Raw genomic sequence first — 6,241 nt, forward strand, 5'->3', positions numbered from 1 at the left:
TCTATGGAGTGCCTGTATTGTGTGGCATGGCAACCAAAATGGGTTTCTTTTCTCTCTGTCTCTCAGACCTTTGCGTATTGATCTGTAAAACTAAATCAAGCAGTTCTCCAAAAACGGTAGGAACAATGGGGATAGTGGACAGGGTGTCCATAAGCTCCTCTGATAACCCTTAGTAGAATACTGCTGATTTCTTTTCCATGGGCCAATCGGTCTCTGCAGCTAACTGATTAAATTTAGCCTAGTAGGTCAATAGTTTGAGGAATTCCAAATCAGTGGCTTGGGTGGTATACAGAGTATCAAATACTCGGTTCATCGCTGTTATGAGGGCATCACAGCCGTATAGAACGTAACTATTCAACTCAAGTAAAGGGTTAGCCCAGGCAGCGGCAGTACCACCAAGGAACGACAAAACAAAGGCTGCCTTAGTGGTTGAGGTAGGGAAGGAGGATGGGCAGCAAAGGAAGTGTAGTTTGCATTGATGAACAAAGGTTCTGTAGAGTTTAGGATTGCCTGTAAATCGTTCTGGAGGGGCCAGTGGGAACTGGGTAGACATCAACACTGGAGTGGGATCCTGCCGAGGGAGGGGAAATCCTGAACCAGAGGCGGTAACTCCTGAAGCTCCAGCCCCCTGTGAAGAAGGCAAAGACATCATGCCTTGCAGGGAGTCCATGCGTTGACGCAACGCATCATGTGCAGAAGTCAAATCAGAGCGTAAGTTTGTTACCATCTGCATGATGGTTGCCAAAGGATCTGAAGTATCCATTGACACTTAAGGCTTCTTCTTCTGTTACTCACCAACACACTGGTAGGGGCGTTGATTGTCTTTCCTCAATGGAACTGGAGGACAGGATGTACAACAGCAATAATAGGAACTCCGTAAGCCTGGGTTCTCCCAGAACCTGGCCTTCTCAACTTGAAGGAACTCTTTATTATGATATACCTCTCTGCTGTATTGGAATTGACAGACAGAGAGGTAAATCAAACTAAAGAGTGGGGAAAACGCGCTCCGCCAAACCAACGCTGTAGAAGGATACAGGTAAAGGGTTAGTATAGCCGGAAAAACGGGAGTAAACAACAGAGCCCCACAGATCCCTGTGAATACCTGATAGTGAATGATATAGGCTGACGTTGGTTAGGGACCTAAATGGAAAGAACAATGACTGTAATATCCCTTACTAAGGTTGTAATATAGGAGACTTGATACAGGAAAAAGACACTAAAGGCTTACCAACATAGGGATGCAGGTTCCAGTTATTAGTGCAATTGGAAACAACGACCAGAAGAAAATAATAACAAGGGTAAGGTTAGTAAGGTAAGTTACCCCGAACGGCACAAGGGTCGTGATAGATCCAGGTTGATGTACTTAGTTGATATGAGGCAATTCAGCAGAGCGTCCTGAGTGCACGTATGAAGTGTAGGCAGTGTGATATTAAGGAATCTTGTGTTCTCCCAGAACAGTAACAGTCTTATGCTTGAATGATGTGAGCAGCAGCTGGGAGGTAAGGAGTGAACTATTGGCAATACCGGGATATGCTTTGGACAGTGGGTTGTATGATATGAAAGACGGAACAACCACACGGAAAAGAAGCAAACAGAGATATGATGTTCCAGACAGACACAACTTGCTCACCGATACCCAGAGAAATGGCAGGTGTATCCATGAGCGGGAAAAGGCAGTCTGAATCCAGGAAGCAGAAGCGACGTTGTAATTGGAGAAGATAAATTAGGACAAGACGGTAGGAAAAGAGGTCTGGGAGGCAATCCATGTCGGCAACAGCAGTTTGTATAAATCCAAGACGTTGGCCAGCGGGGAATCCTTTCCAACAAAGCAGTGATTGATAACCGGAGACAAGATGAAAGCAATTTGCAAAAGCAGTGTAGAACGCTAAGAAGAAACAACGTCCTGCAGGGGCAAATCCAGCATTTAACTGCAATTGAGGAGGCAGAGCTTTACAAGGCTGCGTCGCAAGTGCAGTCAGGTGACCGACCACGTGACGTGGTTTACGCTTCTGTCTAATTTAAACAGAAGTCGTTGCCTGTCGCCATGGCAAACACCAACGCCGCCAGAGAGGCACTGCCTTGTACTGTTGTGAACAAAAAATGCGTCGGGTAGCGCAGAGGTGCTGCCACCTCCCAGGTGTAACACTCAGTTTCAATTCTGTCTGGCTTGCATTTTTGGGGTTGAGTAGTTTCTGGTTCTGGGTTGGTCTCCATACTTACTCTGTCCCACTCAGGGTCTTTTGGGACCCATTTTTCTTTGGGAGGGATCCCCCCGTTTCTAAAAGAGGTCTGTTTACCCAAGTCATCCAGGGGCTCTTCTCTTTCAAAGGGGATAATCCAGGGTTTCTCCACAAAGTGGGTTCTTCTTTGACTTTTCCTTTGCACTTTGGGTTCAAATGTTTCCTTGGTAGGAGAGTCACTTTCAGGCTGAGCGGTTTTTAGGGGTTCTGTTTGGGTGAGAGGGGAAGCGTCCTCTAGGGCTTGATATCTCCCCTCCACCCGGGCCCCCTCATTAGGAACATGTGGTTTTTTGGGAAATGCTGGGAAGTAGGGTGAGGTTGAGGGTTGGACTGAGCCCTCAGCATGCGCCCCGATCATCTGTCAGTTGCTGGACCTGTCGCTCCAGTTGGGAACCTTTTTCTGAGTAGTAAGGAGATCTCTGGTCATACCTCTGTTGCTCCCAAAAAAGGATAACTGCCCCTTGTCGCGGAGTAGCTTGGGTACTGGAAGTTTCCCCCATAACTTTCCATCCTTGGTCTCCCTTCTCCCGGGTTCAGGAATCTATTATCCTGGAAGTGGCGAGAGAGAGTAGTAGTATTCTGGAAGTTCTGGTTCGGGGGTACCTGGGGAAAAGGTTCAGGCTGGGAGGTGGAGTAATACTTTCCTGAGGGAAGTTTGGAGTGAGGGTTCCCTGGTCAATACTTACCTGGTTGGGGCTGCCCCCCCCCTCTGTGCGGGGGATTGTATACATACCCTAGGATTGTCCTATTACCCTTTGCATCCGAGGGACAGGGCCTCCGTATCCTTGTCCTTTACTGCTTTTTATCGTGTGTTCTGTTGTGTTTTCCGTGCAGGAGTTCATGTGGGATTCCTGGCGGTGCAGCTCTCTCGTTTGGTTTGGTGAACAGACCCATGGGATACCCATATGGCACCCATGGGTAGGGGTGAAACCCTGTGCCCTTAGTGTATGTTTTTGGGCACTTGTGTGTGACCCACAGAGCAGGGTACGGGCTGGTGGCAGCTCCATGCTGAAATGACTGGTGCCCTGAGCATCCTCCATTTTGGGATGCCCAGGCCCTGTCATTGGAATCGGTAGATTCCTGATAGAGACAAAATAGCCCCCATGGCCTCTTGCCTTCCATCACCTGTTACCTTTATCTTCCCGAAGTCCCGGGAAGCCCTGCCTCTTTCCCTTCCCCCTTGACTGGCTGTTGGGTGGAAGTTCCATATATGGTAGTGTGGGGAAGTGCCGACCAGACTGGCTGGAGCCTTCTCAACGACCGCATGTTGTCGGTACGTCTTTGGGTGGGACCTGGGTGAATGGAGTGTGTGACTAATGCGCATTCTATGTTGTGGGTGTCTAGTATCTGGTGTTTGACACAATGGCTGAGAAAGCCCTGCTCGAAACCGGTATGAATGCAGTATGGAGTGTTGAATGGCTCGGTACTTGTCCCAATACACATAACTTGTTATGGGTGTCTGGGTGGAAGTGAATGGCCTGAATGCACCGTGTGCCTGATTGGCGGCCTGCCTGCATGAATGCTCTTAGTCGTGATTGGATGCTTGAGTGTGACCCAGCGGAATGAATTCGAGAGCAACAGTATATCTGGGGACCTCTCACTGCTAGGAATCGTGTTCAGAAGCTGAAGTCCACTATGATGAGTAACTGGAGTAACTGAAGCTTGACCTTGAAGCCCTGCTGGACGAGAAGAATTGCTATTGTTCTCCTTGGCAATCTGAAAGCTGCTCTGCCTCAAGAACTGACCCAGAGAGGACCTGGTAAGGCACCCTCTTCTCGAGCTACGAGGGACCATCGTGCACCAGCTGATCTTTGCCTAAACTCCCTGGTAGACAGACCTTCGACAGCCTGCCGACCCGATACAGGGACTGCTGCGGAACTCCAAGGAGAAGTGCCCGGACTGTTGTCCACCACTGGTGACGACTGCCGTCGCCAACCGGAGCCGCCGTGCTCCCGTTTGCCTAAGAACTTAATTCGAATCCAAGGACGCTCTCGTCCACATCGTCGCCGCTGTATCCTGCTGGAGAAGGCCTGACCGTCAACGCGCCGAGGAGCATCCACCGGTGGATTTCCTGCCACCAAAAGACCACAGAGATGCCGACGACTCGACGCCCTTGCTGGGCCACAGTTCTTCCAATTCTTTGCGGTCCAGAACTATCGACACGAGGTGCCCCGCATGCCTCTTCCTTGCAGGACGTTTACGCTTCTTTGTCAATGAGCACTCCTAGGAACGATGCGGTCACTTCACCTTCGTAGCTCTGTTCTTCGTCGGGCGTTCGACAATCTGTGACTCCAACCTGAAAGGGAGGACACTCAAGAAGGGCCATTGATTCCCCGATGAGGAACGCTACAACGCCAGGTACTTTGGGGTTGCAGAACTATTGGGAAGTCTAGTGAGAACAATATATGGACTGGGCTTGTATCTTTCTTCTACAGGTTGCCCAGGTGGGGGGATCTCCACAGAGAACTGTGTTCAACGGTAGTGACCAGTATTCTGCCAATTGTTCAACCATCTTGCTTTCCTTCCTCTCTCTACTGCTGGTTTCCTCTTTATTTGATCTGTGTGTCATTCTGACCGTATGCACTTTAATGAGATCTGATAACATTAGTGGTACCACTTTAGAACTGCATATATTTACCATTGTTGATTTCTGAGTACAAAGTGAGTTTTCTTGATAGTGTACATCACCTCGAATATTAATATTATAAAGACTGTGTTTTAACTGATACAGTGTGTGGACATTCCTTTGTGGGTGCTTGGGGACTACATTGTACTTATGAACCAGCTTGCATCACCTCCTCAGACGCTAGACCTTGATTGCTTGACCACGTTTACCAATAATAGAGAATCTTGGCAGGGGTCCTCTGTGCCTCCCCTCTATCATACAGACCCCCCTCTCCGGTCTTTACACCCTTGTATCTCTGACTTACACAGGTGGCAGGGTCCGATGGGTCCCCGTTCTGGTACCCCACCTGACTACCATTCGATTGGGCTGGGTCAAAGAGTCTCCTCTGCCTTTCATTCTGCACTCGTCTCCAAATCCAATGGCTGTATTTTTCACTGAAAATCGGGAGGGTTGGCATGTGTGCCATTGGTGGTTTACATATGCCATAGCCCTGCTATTGTCTGTCTTCACCACAACAGCTTTTTCTTGAAGAGAACCAAAAGAGGGCCTTGTGAATTGCCTGAAACCGTCTGATATGTGGCGACAGCTATTATCGTTGCATCTTTATCCAGTCGTTGGACCCCTTCCTCTCTCCACCGCCTGCACAGACGATGAGATAGAAGAGGGGTTAGAGTGTCTTAATGAGGAGGAGGAAAGACATCTCCTCCTCTTTTTATATCCTTCTGTCAGGGTTTTTTTTTAGGATCTCCATCAACTAATTTCCTTTCTCTCCTCTTCCTTTCAGGGCCTCGAACTCCAGTTCCAGATTCCAGACATCAAATGCCATTTCTGAGCAACTTTCCCCATAATGGGCTGCATTGGCCTGTATAACGCTTCTCCACTTTTAGCATGGGGATTTATACAAGCGCACACAACGTGCTCCAAGTATCCTCCCCAAACATGGCTGCCAAAACATACAAGTGGCCTGTTGTAACTTAAGCCCCTCCTAGGGCACGTGCAGTGTCACGTGTTAGGCACACACCATGTGATGCCTCTAATAAAAGGGGCTCACTACCACACATCCTCCTTCTGCCACCAGAAGCCACGCTGCATGCGTGGAGAGGAATGAGATCGAAGCGACGTGGCAACCTGTGCCAACTGTAAGGGACCTCACCCTGCCAGCTACCGCGAATGTCAGGCCCTAACCAGTGCCAAACAGAATGAGCAGCAAAGAAGGGCACCACGACCACTGCAGACAGCATGGAACCCAGCAGCTACTGCACAGGCCTCGCAGAAGAAGACTGTCAAGCAGAAGAGCACTGGAACCCACCTACCACACCAAGGCACTGCACATCAACAGGACACAGAACATACAACTGACACGCAGAGGAACAAC

This window comes from Ambystoma mexicanum, chromosome 6q (genome assembly GCF_040938575.1).
Source record: "Ambystoma mexicanum isolate Mex_15411 chromosome 6q, UKY_AmexF1_1, whole genome shotgun sequence".
NCBI classification, from domain to species: domain Eukaryota; kingdom Metazoa; phylum Chordata; class Amphibia; order Caudata; family Ambystomatidae; genus Ambystoma; species Ambystoma mexicanum.